Source organism: Helicoverpa armigera, chromosome 25 (genome assembly GCF_030705265.1).
Source record: "Helicoverpa armigera isolate CAAS_96S chromosome 25, ASM3070526v1, whole genome shotgun sequence".
Classification (NCBI taxonomy): Eukaryota; Metazoa; Arthropoda; class Insecta; order Lepidoptera; family Noctuidae; genus Helicoverpa; species Helicoverpa armigera.
Window position 1 is genome coordinate 7,879,445 of NC_087144.1, and position 19,681 is coordinate 7,899,125.

The 19,681-nt window shown below is 35.7% G+C and overlaps 1 protein-coding gene across 1 annotated transcript in view; it reads left to right on the top strand.

Annotated features, from left to right (window-relative positions):
- Positions 1-1,218: 1,218 nt before the first annotated feature.
- Neto (Neuropilin and tolloid-like) overlaps positions 1,219-19,681 on the top strand; it is a 191,477-nt gene continuing 173,014 nt past the window's right edge. The window contains exon 1 of the mRNA XM_064041446.1: positions 1,219-1,650. The gene's annotated coding sequence lies outside the window, so the exon portion shown is untranslated. The remainder of the gene's footprint in view (positions 1,651-19,681) is intronic.

Sequence of the window (19,681 nt, forward strand, 5' to 3'; positions counted from 1 at the left end):
AAGATTTTGGTGTTGTTACAAAGAAGCTAAATCGACTGATAGGAATATTAGCCAGTGTATGTTTATGTCCATATCAAATACTTCCATGTTTCAAATTTACTATGAGTTTTCGGGTGGCCCAGGGTTACTGGGTTGAGGAGGTCAGGCAGGGCAGTCGCTTATTGTAAAGCACTGGTACTCAGCTGCATCCGGTTAGACTGGAAGCCGACCCCAACATAGCTGGGAAAAGGCTAAACAGATGATAAGTTTATTTTTTATTTATACCTATGGTAAATCATTGAATTTTCAACTGTCACAATGTAAGTACGATATCACACTAAAAGCTAAGCTACTTCCCAGCTAAAAAACATCGCTTTCACTACACAGAAACCTTTACAAACAAACACATAACGAGGTATTATATGTCAAGCGTCGCTCATTACTTTACTAAAGTTTGTTAAAACGAACCGAAACTCTGAAATAATACGTTTGTTATGTTTTAATTGTTCAGCCATTGTTATTTTAATGTCGTTAATGAGTTTTGTAAAGTATCCCCTCGTTTGTATCAATTGTTGTTTCTGAACTATGGATAGGCTTTCTGGTTTTAACCGACTTCCTGAAAAGGAGGTTCTCAATTCGTTGGGAGTTTTATTTTTATGTAGGTAGGCTCAGATCAAAGAAATCTTGGATCTGAGTAGGTAGGAATGTTCACCGATTATTCGAAGACGCCTGGACCGATTCGCAATTTTTTTTTTGTTTTATTTGGGTACCTCTTACATCTCATATCATCTCATCTTAATCGGCCTAGAAGTCGGCGATGAAAATAGCATGGTTGTACTTACTAAACACCGTCTTCAAGGTATAGGTCCTATGAAGTATAGGTACCCAAATAAAACAAAAAAAAAAAATGCGAATCGGTTTCGGTTTAATCGGAAAAGTTTTTATTTATGCTTTTTTGAGTGTGGTTTTATTGCTATCTTATCTGCCTTTTGCCTAATAAGCCTTCTAAGTTATTCGTTATTTTATTGGTACAGGAATCAAAGCCGAGACCGATCAATTTAGTAGTGCTATTATACTATCAAACCAATGAGTAATTCACACTATGTGTTCTCCAAGCTTTCATGGCAATGTGACTTTGGTAGATACTATATCAAACATCATAATAAGATGTACGCACCTATTTGAATAGGATCGTCTTAGCCCGAAGCCATACTACGACAGCGCACGATGTATTCAAATAATTTTAATTCACAAAGCAGACTGCATTCACTAATATCCCGAAGACGACCGAGCGAGAAATACTCCTCTCCCGTTCTCCCTGAAACGTATACCTTTTCATGATCACTTCAGTCGCGTCGCGGACACCACAGCGAGCGGACGTATCGCTCCCCAACCAAAAAAATAATAAAAAACCCCCACTAAAACACGTGCATTCGAATTCCAAATTCAAAAGTGACGTTTTAACTTTTTTTTTCTCCAACCATTCGCGCGAGTGTTCGACATTTGAACGTGGAAGAAGTTTGCAAAAAGTTTTTAATTAATAAAAAATTGTGGTGACTTTGTCGGTGATGCCAGATTATTAAGATGAAAATAACCTAGGAATATTTTGGTCGAGGACGCCGCTCGGAGACAGTTAAACTGTTCGTGAAATATATGGATCATGGTTTACTTGTGAGTAGACGCTAATACCTATGTAATATGTATTATAATTGCTTTATTAGACAGCGGGTAGAGCGATAATCATTTTGTATACAAGTTGGTTGAAAAAAAATTCATAAAAAAATACGAGTAGGTACGTAAAATCAAAATTTGTTACTAATCTATGTAAGTAAAAAAACCATAAAGAATACTGAAAGTTGAACAAAATATTAGTCTGTTAAATCATAATTAGATTAGGGTAAAGTGTTAATGTTGGTTCTTTTGTCAAATGGACTCAAAAAAAAATTTTTATTTCATTATAGTCATTTAGGTAAATGCTCTTATAAATGAAACGTGAATTTACTTGCACGGTTCCAAAGAGATCTTATGGAGGAGAAAAAGCAGTGATCTCCATAGAAAAAATTTTGGTCCGGATCGGTTTGGCACTACTTGTCATTGATAATTTATATATATATTTTTTATTAATATGAAAATAGTTAAAACAATAGCTAAAAACAGAGTACCTACAGTTATATTGACATGCAGGTTCATTTATAAAATAGTGTTTCGATATGTAAAAAGTTACCTACGGGCTAAATATTTCAAAGACAGAGTTGTAATAATAGATATATTTAAGTAGGTATAACAAGCTCTATAAATAGTAGTTCTATTCAAAATAGTTCACAAAGTAAACATTGTATTCTGAACCTCTAAAGTACCTATTTAGTACTTTCAAACTGCACCTTCATATTGTGGTAGATTTGTGCTATGTTTATTTCGTTTAAAAGATCTTATTAAAATAATATGTCTACTCGAAGTAGATTTTTGTTGTTTTGAAATATTGAATAGTCATTATTCTGAAAAAAGTATAGTATCTACATACTTAATGTTGTTAATAAATTATGTGAATATTAAAATACATATATTATTTAAATAAAATTGCGATTTCATTGTAAGACTTTTCTTAATATGACCATCTTTTAAGTTACAAATTTTACATTATTTATTATGCTAGATAGTCAAACTTAAATAATCTTACGAAATAATAATTCAACAACGAAAATATGTAATTGCTTATACATATTTCAGTTAGAAGAAAAATAGTTCATAGTTCAGTTTAAAAAAATTAAATTATAAATTTAAAAAAACCCCCGACCCAAAAAAAGTACGCAATAATTATGACAAAAGGTTAAAAACGCTAAACCCTATAAAAAGCAAAAAATAACTTTTAACACTACGTAAACTAAATTTTGTCGTGTCGGGGGACCGCTCTAATTCATTACTTTAGAGGTAGATGCGTGTTTTTTTTTTTAACGAATGTTGTAATTAGGTAGGTATCATTTGATTTATTTAAGTATTTATGAAGGTAAAAAGCGGTCCCCCGACACGTCAAAATTTAGTTTACGTAGTGTTAAAAGTTATTTTTTGCTTTTTATAGGGTTTAGCGTTTTTAACCTTTTGTCATAATTATTGCGTACTTTTTTTGGGTCGGGGGTTTTTTTAAATTTATAATTTAATTTTATTTCATGCTTTTTAAAGGAGCTCCTTAATTTTTCCTTCTTTCATTTAATTTATTTTATCTTAAGATGGGGTCGCTATATGCGATCTCGGCCAAAGGAAGCTGTTTAGGTAATGCTCATGACAAACTGGTTCTGGGAGAATTGCACAGATTGAGAAACAATAAAGATTAACCTTTGGACATTCTACATTTTCAGCAAAAAATATAAATCGGTTTATCCGTTTCATTCCGGGATTCCAGGGTTTCATCCACCACATCCCATTTCCAGCATCAGGTTGTCGTCAATCAGAAACATGAAGAGAACTCGTCAAGACAAATTCAACGAGCCCAAACTCGATGGGTTTACTAAAAGGCAGTTCAGGGTTACGTCTCCTACCTTCGTGCCCTAACAGCAGACCAGCTCAGTGGTTCCAAAAGACATTAGTGTTTCAAATTTCAGATCCCACATATACTTGCAAGTAAACTGAGCGTGTAACATTCCTATCACATCTAGCAAACGAGCTGATGACCTTGAAGACCTGAACCGATTTCCACCAAACATAGCTAAGAACACTCCTGACTGACATACCTTTTAAACAAAAAAAACCGCATTACAATCGGAGCATCCGTTTGGGAGCTACGATGCCACATACACACACACACACACACACACACACACACACACAGACACGTCAAACTTATAACACCCCGTCGTTTTTGCGTCGGGGGTTAAAAAGGATTCGTTAATAAAAGAAAGGTTTTAATTGGCCAGCAATAAGTGAACAAAAATATTAGTTCTTCTGTATTTACATCATATTGTCAGTCTCTAAACCGTGTCTAAAAATGCTGAATTTGAACGCTAGCTCTAATAACAAGCTGTAGCGATGTCATTATACAGAGTGTTTCTCTATAGTACTCCATATTGAGCGCAACAGCTGACGCCTAGTTTACAACGGTTTCAGACGAGCGTTTTCGTTTCGCGTTCGTCACGGGCTTGTTTCTGCGACGTGTATGCGCGTCTTTGTCAGTTAGTCATCTTTGAGACCTGATTTTTAAACGCACAAATTAAATAGTGTCACTGATATTCTAAAAACAGTAATAAGTGTGAGCCTCTAACTAATGTATCTATCAGTACTACTATTATATGTATAGAGGAAAATATTTTTGGTTGTTTGTTGTTTGTTTCTAATTAGTAATGGATAATGTCAAAAATTACTGGACTGATTTTAAAAAATCTTTCACTGTTGGAAAGATACACTCTTCTCATTAATATGCATGATGTGACCTTCTAGTCTACTATGACCTATATTTAAGATTGTATTGCGTATTATTTGATTCTCTGTTGGTAGTGCAATAAATAAATAAATAATATTGATTCGTGTACGTGCGTCCAGGTCTTTGGAAGCGCAAAAGCTATGACTGTGTGCGTGGAAAAACGCTAACGTCTGAAACCACCTTTAAGCTTTTGTTATATTATTCAAATAGGTAGGCAGTGTTTGTGCTTTTGTTGTAGACTAGGAGACTTAGTTAGATCGTAGATTAGATAAGAAATACCTATTTCGACAGTGCCTGAAGGTTTTCTCAGTAGTATTTTTATCTGGAAACAGAACATAATAACTATATTATTTAGTTAACGTATAAATTAAGCATCGTTTTACGTAACATAAGAGAAATTCACGTAATTAGTATAATTTTATATTTTACATACCGACTGAGCGGTGAGATATGTTATACATAATGTAACATAACTAAACACCTGTAAATAAATAAAGTTTATCTGCAAATTAAACTTTATTCATTATAATAAAATTGATATTAAAAGAATACATTTTAAGATGGTTACTAGCGTTAGTTCCTCTATTAGCCACATACAGATAAAAATCCACGTCGGACCTTAGCAAAGATTTCGAAATACCAAGCTGAATGCTGAATTTCAAACAAATACCTACTAAAATCTACAAAGTATACCTTCTAAAATCCAAAATGCTATAGATTAAACTTTACACTAATACCGAACACAAAAAATCCCGCATATTCACCTCTATCACGGAATAACGGGTCAATAGATATAGAAGGAATTCGGTGCACATGGGACGACTCCGGGAATTAGCATATAGAGAGTCTCGTCCCGGAAAGTCCCGGGAAAATAGTGATTTTCCCGCCAAAGTCCCAGGTATCGGTAGTGAAGAAATATTGAATCTATTTGCATAATTTTAAGAGAACGGTATTTTTGTGCATAAATTAAGTCGTATTTTGCTATTTCATATTGGTTCTTTTTGTGGGGCTCGTGGTTAAGTTACAGTCTCAGTCTAAATGCTTAAAAAATTCTAACTAGCTGTTTTCCAGCGGGTTTACTCGCGTCCCGTGGGATCTTCTGCCCGTACCTGGATCAAATACAGCCTAAATTACACAGGAAGCGAGTCAGTTGACTTGGAGTAAACCAAGACTCGTCTACCTGGTCTAAATAGACGGCCATTTAGATGTAGGTATTCAATGTTAACCGGTGGTAAAGTATGTAACAAGAGTAATATTGCAAATTAAATAGTATAGCTTTACGAATGTGAAAGAATTTTTCCAATCGGTTCAGTAATTTCGGTGCTTTGGTTACAAACAAACAAAAAATGTTTCCTCTTTAAGTATCACATTATACCTATAGTGTTAGACATAATCTAAGTATGAAGTACAATGCATTATAGTGCAAAGACAATAAGTAGTCCCGCGTAATACAAGCTTTAAGCAACAGCAACTCAATTTAGAAGCCGTTATTACGAAAGGTTCTTGAAAGCACTCGCAAGGAACAGCTGTTAAAGTGTTATTCTCATCTCGTTACTAAACGGTTTGCTTTGCTTCGATAAACGATAAAAGCTCTCGCTCTTGACCCTTTAAGAGGCTATTATTTGTTTTAATATAGATTAAGGTCCAAGGCCTTTATTTATACTTTGTCTCTGGGTAATTACTGCCTAAGATGTTCAAATGACAGCCGGAAAATACCAATTAAACTTGCTTTCCGAAACACAAACGCAGGAACTCGTCATGATTAGATGGTCACCAATTCATGGACCGACTGGGCTTATTTGCTTAACCATCATGGTCTACAGAGAAATTCGTCATGACAAGATAGTCTCCAATCCATGGAGTGACCGCACCAAGCGTTGCTTAACCTTCATAATCAATTGACCCGTACTATAACTTAGCCAAGACCATTAAAAATGCAGATCTAATAAACCTAATCTTAAACGATGTTAATTTTGCATCGAAAAGAATGACTTAGACCAGTGTATTAGTTATCTACATCCAACTAATATATCAAACGCGTTTGTTAGAATCTATGTACTCACGTTCGTTACTCTTTCCCGCAAAAACTACTGGCTAAAGTTTGATGAAACTTGACGTTTGTGACCTGTACATCAGAATAACATACAGGCTACCTTCTCTATCCAGGGGCGGGAAGAAGCTTCCTGAAAAGCGGGTAAAACCATTGGCAGAAGCTAGTTATACATCCACATAGGCATATTATTGTCGTCTGCAAAGTAAACAGATGCGGTTGAACGCACGTACGTGATTCTCGGTGTAAACTGCATATTTTTATTGAGCCTCACAGATGCATCGGATATTGCAATACTCATTTCAATAATACCCATACCAACATTTAATAAGTCGTTTTTTGTTTCTGTTAGCTTAAACTATTCGCATTTTTTGTACTGTTTTTATTTATTTTATCCTATATTTTAACTAGCTTGAGTTATGGGATTTAAAGGGAGCTACTTTCTGCACCAGAATAAAAAGTAGCCAATGTTCTTTCTTAGATTCTAGTCTAGATACTTTGTGTAGGTACTCATTTTGATCGGTTCAAAAAAAGTTCGATATAAAGAGGGGTACTTATACGAGAGTTACTTTAACTTACAATAGAAAATATGTAATACGGATTACTTGTAAATAAACCAAATTCTGTGTTACATTATCAAAAATAATGTACCTATAGTAGAAAATATCTTCCACAGTACCTGTATTTCAGCACGCTACCAAAAAGGCAAGCCAAAACCAACATAATATATTACCACCAACTTACTTGAGAGTGGACATTATTTGGGGTCAAAGTCCCCATTGTTACCTCAAAATAAAGACCCCTGAGAGCCCATAATTAACTGAAGGAGGGTAATTTTTGACCCTCACTTAAGTATTTAGAGGTAGTTAGTCTTTATTTGGTCAGGTACTTTTTTTGGGGTCATTTGGAGATCGTTTTGATAGGTAATGTCTAAGGAATTGAGATGTCGTGGAAAGGCAACAGTTGATAATAGTAGATTTAGTGCAAATATTGGATTATTGTAAAATATATATTATATATGTTATGGACCATGTGATTAATTCGGGCATTATTTATAATGCCCGAGCATTATGAATAATGTCTAGCTTTATCGGGCCAAGTGATTAATAACTATCTTAACTTCATTATTTATCACATTGCACGGACATTATTATATTGCTACATGACAGTTGGGCAATTTGATAATAAATCTATATTTTATGCGGTGCGAGGGTGGCAGTTGTTCTAATAAAGAAATCCTGTTACTTGCTACATATTTTATGATTATTGTTTTAAAGCCACAAAATTATTAATTGGACAATTGTCATCTAATTTACTAACTCGGCCTCGTTTTTCTTGATCTCATTTTTCTGGGCTCGTTTTTTTTTATGGTAGAATTTAATTTGGATTCAAAACATTGTATTAAAAACTGAACTTAGTGACGAAAACGAATCGCTGCAAAACCGACTCCACGTAGTCTTGTCTGCCCTACCCCTAGAGTGCAATTCAAAACCGCGTAGGCACGGAGGGGCAAGGCGGCCTGCGAGCTGAGGCGCAGGTAGTTGAAGCGCCCGCCGCCGCGGCTGAGGCTGCCGGCCAGCAAGCCGAAGCTGCGGTGGTGAGCGTGAAAACCATCTGCGACGATAAGCTCGCATGGGACCGCCGGAGCCCCGCAGCGCCGGAGCCGTGACAGAAGCCATGCTTGCTGCATGTTGCATGCTTACTTCTATGCTCTGTCAATTGATATGGGATGTGTTATATTTAGTTTATTTTAAGTTAAATGTCAATAATAATAAAAAAATGAAATTAAATATGTTTGTATTACTTTGCCCAAAAGGTCACGGGCAATATGTATAGTGCCCGGTCAATTTGATTGTTTGAATAATTATTATCAAATTGCACTCTCATATTGGGCATTATTCATAATGACCGTGCATTATGTATACTGCCCAATTTATCACTTGGTCCATAACATATACCTACACAGGTATAGTGTCTCGTTCTGCGGGATTGTTCGAAAGAGTTACCACCGCCCAGGTACATAAAGAGCTTAAGAAGAAACATGGTGGGTTTTAGTCAGTAAGAGTCTGACACTCCGTCACGCTGCACCCACAGCGGGAGGAGTCATTTGATGATTTTACATAAAACAAAGGTATTGAGTTTACATCGCATAATGTTAAGGTAAATCCCTTTGATATGCGACTAACAAACAAAATTACGTAAGGATTCCTATTCAATGCGAGGCAAGCACACGGGTATACTAAGGCCTGCTGTTCACGTCCATTTCAATCAGATGATCGCTTTGAAACATGGGTAACTATGTGCTGTGACCTGCATACTCGCTATTGGCTATCATCATGTCTCTACTGTCATCATGGAGAACAAAATGACTGTCGGAGATGTCATAACCCAAAATCTCTTAAGAAAGTAGCGCGCCAAAATGCGGGTGTTCGGGGGACGAGGTATGTTACTAGCTCCCTCACACGCCTTCTATGGAACAAGGCCTTTATATTCAAAATGGAATCACCAATCAATCAAGACCAATCTTTGACAGATTAGTTTTGATTTGACAAAGAATTCCTCTCGTTAATTCTAGTAACTCATCACGCCTACCGTATTGCTTGACCTACAAGAAAGCGCCTGACCTACCTTCGTTATGGCATCTCCGCTATCTTTCCTTCCTCTGTGATCGTCAACCAATCGTCAATTGCCGATGTCGTGCTCGTGAAACAAGAACACACATTACAAATTCCTATACAGCACAAATCGGAGCAAATATAGCCGTTTTCGAATCAAAAAGTTTCCCAATTTAACTTTGCGAAATAGAATGGTTACCGATATACCTACCTATGGATTTTTTGTTGGTAAAAAAATTAAGAGACCTCAGATAATTCGTTTTGGGCCTCGTAAATTTAGCTCAAGTCCCCGAAGAGGTTTTGGCTAGAATTTGGAAAGTAATTTCTCTCGGCTTTACCTAAGATTTGTTTGAGATTAGTAATGGAATAGAGGGTTTCGTGGGTAATAAAGTACCTGATTTATTAATGGCTTATTTCCTGTGTTTTTTGGAGATAAAATTACGTATTATGGGAAGTCTAGACTTATCCTAAGTAATTGGTACTAAATGAGTGAATGAATTAATTTTATTTGTCAAGCATTTACATTGCAAGTATTTGTGATATTTGGCCTGGAGATAAATGGGACTCATAAGATATTTATAATTATTTTTTACAGGATTTTTTCTTGTAGTTTACTCAGCCGGCAAAAGAAAAGGATATCTCGTAAGAATATAATATAATTAATGTTTGCTAATGTAATGCATTTAGATACAAATTCAAGAGTGGATAATTCAATACAAACATAAAAGTCAAAATCTTTAAAAATAAAAATATTCACAAAAAACTACCAAAAAAACATAATTTTCTACTCACAATAATAGCAACACTGTAACACTATTTTCATTTTTATAGCTGGTAACTCCTTAGTAATGAACTATCTGATACCTGACGGCAGATATCTCCAGGGATTACTTTATCAGGAGTTTAACAATACTATAGCTTACAGTTTCTTTACAGAATTTTCATTGAAACTATGTACATAAAGGCGGGTCTACGCTAAACGAACCAAGCACGAGCGAAGCACAAACGGGGTTAGAGTTCGCGGCTCTTGGCGAATATGGACGATATTATTAATATATCGCAAAGAGTAGTCCAAACGCTCGCAGCGCGCTCGTTAGAGGCTTGTAAGTTGGTCCACACTAGACGAATTGTGTTCGGCTCGTGCTCCGCTCGTGCTCGGCACTCCTAGCGTAGACGCAGCGTAACAATTGGTAGAAATATCACATAATTCCACCTCCATTCTAGACTATCTGAGTTTCCATTTATATTTGTTAAGTAATTTTCAAGGTAGACAGAAGCAATTTTCAGCAAGCGATTAGTAGAGTCCACTCGTGACCAAAGGGCTGGCCTATACTTCGGCTAAAGGATATGCATTGCCATCCAGCGTGACAATGCAGCCAGCCTTTTGGGCACGATCCCCGCTGACAGCGATGCGGATGAGTTTTTTCTTATTCTTTTTCTAAATATTAAGATTAGGTAGGATATGTAAAATATGTATGAATAAATAGGATATATTATTATGCTAATAGATAATGAATTTAGTTAATTTAAAAATCATTGTAGACCGAGAGTTACATGCATATTGATATTTGTATTACACTAGCTGTTTTTCCACGTTTTCACCCGCATCTCGTGAAAACTACCACCCGTGTGCAGATGAAATATACTGTTACTCGATAATAGTGTAGCTTGCCAACAGTGAAAGAATTTTTCAAATCAGTTCAGTAGTTTCGGAGCCTTTAGGACGAGGCCTAGCAGGGCCAAGGCCTGCCGGGGTTGCAGAATTGTTCGCAAGAGTTACCGCGGCCCTGGTACATTTTTTAGTTAGTAATAGTCTGACACTCCCTCACCGCTGCTAACCCACAGCGGGAGGGGGTCATTTGATGATTTTTGGCGTCGTTAAAAAGGCTTTTAGGACAAACAAAAAAAAAGTTTCTTCAATACTAAATTCTTTATTACTTACTCATTTCTTCATTACATTAGTAATGGATAAGTAAGGATGTAGTCAGTAACTAAGTTAATAACTTAACAAGAGACATTATTTAGTTCAAGTATAAGGGACCTATAGATAGGGGCACGAAGTTGAATTTGATTTTAATCGTCCATAGGGTTCGGTTTTCGAGAACGATACCAACTTATAATTGGTTGGGTGTAGTAAAGGGCTCTTTGGAGACAAAAGGATTGAATATTGACTGTCTTGCTTGATAGGCTTGAGTTAATAATAAATACTAGCAGCCTTACTACAAAAACTTAAACATCGGTTGAACACTTGTCTAAATAAATGACAGATTATGACGTTGAAATGAGGTGCGTTTTGCAGGCACACTTTTTTTAGACAAGTGTTGAACAGATGTTTAAGTTTTGGTAGTACCTAAGACTGTTTATATTTTCCGCGGTTAAACGCGCCTTCAATGTACTAAGTAATTCACGTAATTAGCTAGAATATTTATCTGGCTTTGTCTATCTCTTTACAACATAATTATTTGAGTTTTTTATTGTTCCACTAGTAGACACAGGTGTTCTTTTGTATATAGATAACCAATTAGTAACCACGTAGACGGAGTTGCGACCTAAAAAAACTTTATAATATATTCTTTTTCACCGTCTGTCATTCGGCTTCTGCAAAACAAATTAATTATAAAAACTAAATAATTGAACTGTCCACATTTTTAATTTAAAAAATACCACAAAAAAATGAATGACTGAACTTTAATAAAAAATAATATATTTGGTTTTTTTTAGTATCCTCAATTAACGTCAGGTTCATTATTTTTACAATTTCAATTCTGTACATTATTCTATTCTATTATTTATTAAAACATTAAAAAAAAAAAACTGAAATAAAGTGCGTCGAAAAATTGGTCCTCATCGCTGTCACCCGGTAGTGTACCCAATAGGCTGGCTGCATTGGCAGTATTTGGAATAGTAAAGTAACTAGAAAAGTGTTAAAATGAAACATAACTATAAGTTGTCACAACATAACTTTCGCGAAAACATCTAAAAATAATGACAAAGACTTGCTAACATTAATGAAATAAATAGCGGTACACACCAAAAGGGATGTAACCCTAGTTAAAATGAACTCGTAACGGTAACAGCCTAGTTAATAGACTGTGTTTACAGAGCCAATTTACGGTAACATTATTTTCAAGGACTTGTAGGTTTTGGTAATTTATTTATTTAACTAAAATTGATATTGGTTTTATTAAATTTTACTAATATTAGGTATTTACGCGTGATTTCTACATTATCTTCTTGATGTATAATATGTTTTACTCTTGGTCACTCGTGGTACTGGCATTCTCTAACTCGTAATTTTATTCATGTCATCTTTCAGGAAATTCATCCCATCCAAGCGTTACTAAATCTTCTTCCTTAAAAACTTAAATAAATAATAAAAAAAACATTAGCCCATGTTAACTGAAACTAATTAAATAAATCTTTTTAATACACGAAATATTTTAGCGGTTTCCCGCGGATTCAGGGTCACCGCGAGTGGACTACTTCCCTCATATAGATAAAAAGTAGCCTATATATTATTCTGATATATAAGCTACATCACTCCCAAGTTTCATCAAAATCCATCGAGTAGTTTTATCGTGACAGCGGAACAAACATCCATACATACAAACTTTCACGTTTAAAATATCATAGTCGGATTAAAGTTGAATTAAAATAAAACTTGTTATTAAAGAAAGTCGATTGCTAGTTTGTGAGTTTGCAAGTTTGCACCGCCTACAGTGTTAATTAACTTTCAAAGTATTTATATCGGCTTTTGTTACAAGGCTGCCTGTTCAGAAGTCAAGAGTTCGATTCTCGAGGGGGGTAAATGTTTTAAGTTAATTAGGGGCTTTGAACTTGTTTAAAGTTTTATGAGTATTTGTTTGTGTTTTATTTCCTGGAAAGTTTGTTGTGTCCATACTTTTACTGAATTTTGATAATTATGACCGGAGGCACTCGTGGGTAAGTAAGAGCTGCAAAGGTCGATCGATCACAAGGTTAAGCTACGCTTGGCATGGTCGATCCGTGGATGGACGACCGACCATCTTTTTTATTTATTATTGACTAGCTTTCCGCCCGCGGCTTCGCCCGCGTGGAATTCGGTTCACTCCTCCCGCTGTGGGTTAGCAGCGGTGAGGGAGTGTCAGACTCTTACTGACTAAAATCGTCGTGCTCCGTCCTAGGCCTTTTATATACCAGGGCCACGGTATCTCTTTCGAACAACCCACAGCCGCGGCTGGCCCTGGCGCTACTGGGCCCCACTGATTTCAAAACACCTTAGAGGTGCGTGCGGATTGCGCGTACCCTGGTACGCGTACTCAGTTTACGCGTATCTGGAACGCCTAGTCCATACCTGCATCTACGCGTTCACTCTTGGGGTACGCGTACCGCGCGAGCCAACTCGCAGCGCGAGCCACCGTCAGTCGGTTTTTGGTCGCGCGTCAAAGAGGACGCACGCGGCCGGCTACGCTATAATTGGACGGCAAAATGAATAAACACGCGTGTTCTTGTCGGAGTCATGGCGAATGACTGGGGCTCGCGGAGCGCTCTGGATCGATTGACCTCGCGTACAGGGTGCAACTAATTTGACGTTTCATAAGAGCCTGCAAAAGCCTATTTGAAATAAAAACAATTTGATTTTGATTTTTTGATTTTGGTTCGCGGCGGTCCGTACAGGAGCTATACGCGTATCCAATGTACGCGTGGATAGTGTTTCTCAACTACGCGTAATACAGGAACGCGCTATCCGTACGCACCTTAAGACTAATTCGCGGCGAACCTTAACACCGCGATACAGAAAAGCACAACGCCATCTATCGAGCTATCGGGAAGCTCGCGATTGAACAATGAGCTACAGGTTAAAGCGCGAGATATCATTGCACTTCTTACGTATCTTAAAAAAAACAACGTCACCACGTTTTAAAAAGCTATCATTCCACTTCTTACGTATTTTAAAAACACATCGTTACCACGTTTTAAAAACACCCAGCGCCATCTATCGCATACCTCAAGAACTAAATAACTTAACTAATACTTATACCAATTAGTAATTCGTTGAATTATAGTTATTTCAGGATAAGTAGATGTAAAAAAAACAGTTAAGACGATAAAACAAATTGTACGTCATCCCTCGGGAATTCCTCATTTTCGAGGATTCATTATCCTATCATTTAGCTTCTAAATTTATATGTTCATATTCGTTTGCAATATATAAGTAGATGTAAAAAAAACAGTTTAGACGATTAAACAAATTGTACATCATCCCTCGGGAATTCCTCATTTTCGGGGATTCATTATCATTCATTACCTTGTTTTAAACGACACACAGCGCCATCTACAATCCATCCATCAAGCAAACAATATTTTTGTTTTCCCTCGGGAATATCTATTTTTTCGGGATAAAAAGTACCCTATTATTTAATCCGGACTTCTAACTTTACGTCTGCAAAATTTCAAAGCAATCGGTTCAGTAGTTACGGCGTGAAAGCGGAACAAACAAACAAACAAACTCACTTTCCGATTTATAATATTAGTAAGGATAACAAAGAAAGTAGGACTAGAGCTAAAGCTAGGCCCCAAAAAATCTTGTCAAGACGACTTAAATTGGTCTCGGTTTTCAGAAACCTGAAACTAAGAACCAGTCTTACCAAGAGCATAATGGTTCCCCAGGTTAGGTATTGGGTTGAGGAGTTCAGATTGGCAGATGCTTCATGTAAACCACTGGTACTCAGCTGCACCTGGTTGGGCATGAGACCGACCTCAACATAGTTGGGAAAAGGCCAGGAAAATGACGATGATTTTAATTGAAACGCTTCTCAAAAATGCTTGTAAATATACTATTAATATCCACCGGTTTAACCATAAAAGAATAACGGACTGACAGATAGCAATTTACTTACAATAAAAGGTACATTTTAACACGAATAATTTTCCTCGCACCTATCAATATATCCTTACTAGCTTTTGCCCGCGACTTCGTTCGCATGATATAGTGACTTCAGACATATTTTTGGTTTGACCAATAGATGGCGCTATATGTCCGGAATAAATTTTATTTTTTATTTTTATATATTTTTTTTTCAAATAAAAACTATCCTATGTCCTTTCTCAAGTTCCAAACTATGTCTGTACCAAATTTCATACAAATCGGTTCAGTAGTTTAGGCGTGAAGAAAAGACAGACAGACAGACAGACAGACAGACAGAGTTACTTTCACATTTATAATATTAGTTAGGATAACAAAGCTATTGTTTTATTCACAATGAAAGTCAGGTTCGATGCAATTTATGCAGGTAAGACTGCCCACACTGCAAACTTTTAGTCGGCCGATAGTTTGTTTGGGCTCATAAATCAGTATGAAGATGAATGGTAATACGCACATTACAAAGATCAGGTTTTTGGCCTCTAAACGGTAGCTCCCGGCTGTCTTTGAACATCTTTGGAAGTCGTTACGGGTAGTCAGATAGTCAGTTAGTCCGACGACCAGTCTTAACTAGGCGTATTGTGTTGCCTGTGTAACTGGGTTGAGAAGGTCAGATCAGATAAGCATTTGCTACTTGTAAATACTGATACTCAGACGCATCCAGTTAAACTGGAAGCTGACCCCAACATAGTTGGGAAAAGACTAGGCAGATGATAATGAGACCCCCTGAAAACTTTGATTGGAATCAAGTTTTTTTTTAATGCTTACTTTCGGGTCAACTATTCATGGACTTTTTAGTCTGCAGTGTACTCTCTCAATGCATGTTATGCATAATGCGAGCGCCATATTGAAATATTAGGTAGATAGCTAGAATTCTGATAATATTACCTTTGAACGTTATTACATTGTTGGCTTATAATGTCGTCGTAACTTGGTAATTTCATGGTAGTCAATCTATGTACGATCAATGGTGATTGTAGGTACTAAATAATTTTACTTTACAAGGACATCGCGAAAAGGCTTGTCGACGCTTTGCGTGACCAGAGGGCTGGCTTATTTTTTGGAGAAAGAATTTTAGCATTGCCATTCAACGTGGCAATGCAGCCAGTCTTCTGGGCACGTTTCCGGAGGACAGTGATGCGGAGGAATACTTCGACGCCTGATCGATGTTCTTTTATATATGTTTTATGTTTATTTATATTTTGTATATAGAATTTTATTTTTAGTTTTGACTAAATAACTACTGTTTCTTTTAATGAACGGGAGTCAGTTCGCACGGTACAGGTAGTCCTATTTAAATAATTAGCGTTCCCGCGGTTTTACACTCATCCCGTGGGAACTATGTTTCCTTTTTATTAGTGTAGAATGTAGATAGATAATAAATATTTATTCTCAATGAATGTCGGTTTCTCGATGCAATTTATGTAGGTAAATGCATAATGCAAGCGCCATATTGAAATATTAGGTAGATAGCTAGAATTCTGATAATATTACCTTTGAACGTTATTACATTTCTGGCTTATAATGTCGTCGTAAATTAATACTGGTCATTCTATGTAATAATACCATGATGATTTTAACATGGTGATTGCAATATCAGTCGTGATTTGCGGTTTGGCCTATCAGAGGTAACTAATAAAAAGTCGTTTTTAATTTACCTATCGTATTATATGCTTAGAGATTTTTCAACGGTTTTTTTATTTTGATAGTTTGGTTATTTTTTAGATGGAATTAGTTCTGCATAAATGGATCTTTGTAGACTGGAAAGCTATCTCACTAGTTGGAAAATAAATAATGAGCATCTATTTGTTAAAAGTTTATAAACGGATACAATTGTGTCTTACTAAATACGTTATAGTATCAGAAAATATTATTTGATTTTCTTTGACTAGGCCATTATTTGCATGAATCCTATTATAAAACACCTTAACACTAGATATTCAAAAGAAAGTTTTCAAAGCAAAACGCGTTTGAGAGAAAATGAATAAAACTGTTCTAATTGAAAGCGTTGCTAATTTTTTTGTATGGAAAATTTTCTTATTTAGATTTAAGTAGCACAAAGAAAAGCCAATTAAAAGAATAAAGAGTATCTAAATTGTATAATTTTATTAAAAACTAGATTTCACTCACGACTTCGAAAGAATTATTAGTTATTTATTCTAAATGCACTGTAAAAGCAGTTTCACACTGTGGTTTTTTGTCGCGCGTTGCAAAACCAAGCGGTGGTGTATCAGGAGAAGCAAAAATCTGTAGTATGGTTTTAGACGTCATCTTTTGTACCGATTGTCAATTGTTTGTTATGCGCGATACCACCCGAACGAACCTAGGGGTGTCATCTTTACCAAGCAAGCGGAAAATCCGCTGGTGTTAAAGCGCTGTTAGAATCAAACACAGTTATAAACTCAGTTCAAGCAAGTTAGTAAATATTTGGCACATAACTCCACGGTCGCTTACAGCGTTCACAAATATTACTAATTGGCGGAACACAATAATACTAAATATTTACACAATTATTCATAGTACGAGTCGGGAATATGTTAAATTACGTCTCCTTTTCGAAATCAATTGGGAACAGTCTCTATATTAAAAACCTTGCTTTTTCCGGGAATTTTCTTCTTGGACCCGGCTAGAATATAGCCTACTATCATCTCGTGCCTAGCCTTTTCCCAACTTCTACTTATTCTAAAATGTAACATCTAATGTAAACTTATTTATAAACAAAAGATAACATTGATGTATAATCTCCCCTATTCGGCCATGTGGACGAGATTTTCACGGCCGAGTTTATAAATAATTCATAGTGCAGTTTCTCAATAAGGAAAGATACTTAACTTCAACACACCAATCAAGTTCATAAATCCCTATTAATATTATAAATGCGAAAGTAACTCTGTCTATCTGTCTGTTACGCTTTCACGGCTAAACCTCTGAACTGATTTTAATAAAATTTGGTACAGAGATAGAGTTGACCCTGAGAAAGAACAAAGGATAGTTTTTATCCCGAATTTTTGAAGAATTCTCTTAGAAACGCGATATAACCGAACAAGTCAATGATAAGATTATCTCAATAAGCGACTAGTTGAGCCTCCAGGCTGGGCTGGATTGACCTCATTACAATTTGCAATGAGTGCGCGTTTCGCTGGTCTAATTATGTTATACATGGCCAGCCAAAATCTACTGCATTTATCAAGTGCAAGATGCTCATATACCTAGTAATATCGAAAATATTATGTCGTTTCTTTGGGATTCTTTAGTTTCAGTTTCAGTCAAATAATTAGATATGTGATAATGTGACATCCTACTTATAATATTATGAATATGAAAAAGTAACTTTGTTTGTTGAGATTTCACGATAAAAATGACAATTTTATTTTTGGTACATAAGATTTTATTTTCAAATGATACTTGCCAACTTACCTTTACAGGGTCTTATGAAATGTCAAACACTAGTTGCGCGTTGTACGTCCTGGAAATACCGGCAAAAACCATGGACACTGTTTTTAAGAATAAAGACAATAATTATAAAAATCACAGATACAATGATAATAATCACCGTAAAAATATTTATATAGTTATAGGTAATATTAGTTGTTTATAGGAAACTAGCCGTTTTCCCGCGGTTTCACCCGCGTCCCTTAGGAGCTACTGCCCGCACCGGGATAAAATATAGCCTATGTTACTCGCTGATAATATAGCTTTTTAATGGTGAAAGAACATTTAAAATTGATCCAGTAGTTTTTGAGTTTATCCATTACAACCAAACAAGCAAAGTCTTCCTCTTAATAATATTAGTATAGAAAACGACCATAACTCTAAGACATCACAAACTCATTATTCTTCACATAAACATCTTAAAAACATCTTAGCACAACACTATACTTACGTATAGCATCTGTCAATGACACAATTACGACTGGTCGGTGTTCCGCGAGGCAAAAATACCCGACCTACATACCGCGGTATTCCATTAGAGCTTGATACCGACGGTTTACGAAACTGTCCCCTTATTCTGGCATTGGTTATTATTTTAAAGTAGGTATGGAGCAGTTTTTATAACACGCTTATGTTAGCTTCACTAGTAACTATCCCGGTCACTTCCCGGTCTTCGATTACGATGAAATTTTTCATACGCTCTGAGTTCTGATAACAATATTATTTTTGGTACTGTTGTTTGCTTATGAGTATGACATAAGCACACATTTTTTTTATAGTCTTTTAGTACACTGTTTTACATTATCATCTATATTTTTTTCTAATGTGTACGTATGTAAGAATTTTTCTTTTTTGAAAGTAGGTTTCTTGCAAGCAATCACAATGGAAAGCATATCAAGGTATTCTGATGTAGAAAATAAATTAGAATTAAAGTCACATATCACAAAAAAAACATTGATACCTACTTTATTTAGCTTACTTTGATTGGATAAAAACATTTGACAAGACATAAGTACATCTAAAATAATAAAAAAAACCTCTTTAGGCTCTCAATTTTCTTAGAATTAATGACTTTAAGAATATTGATTTAACTAAAACATATTTTAATGAGCTCAAACATCGTCCTAGTAGAAAATAAATTAAGAAGCAAACAGAATTTGAGAAAAGTTTTTCAATTTTAATTTACTTTTTTCGTCCCAAACTAAAGTAATTTTTGACGAATAAATACTTATATTGGAAAGGAAATTGATTTCGATATCTTTGCTAAAGTTTAATCGAGTGGGTATTAATAG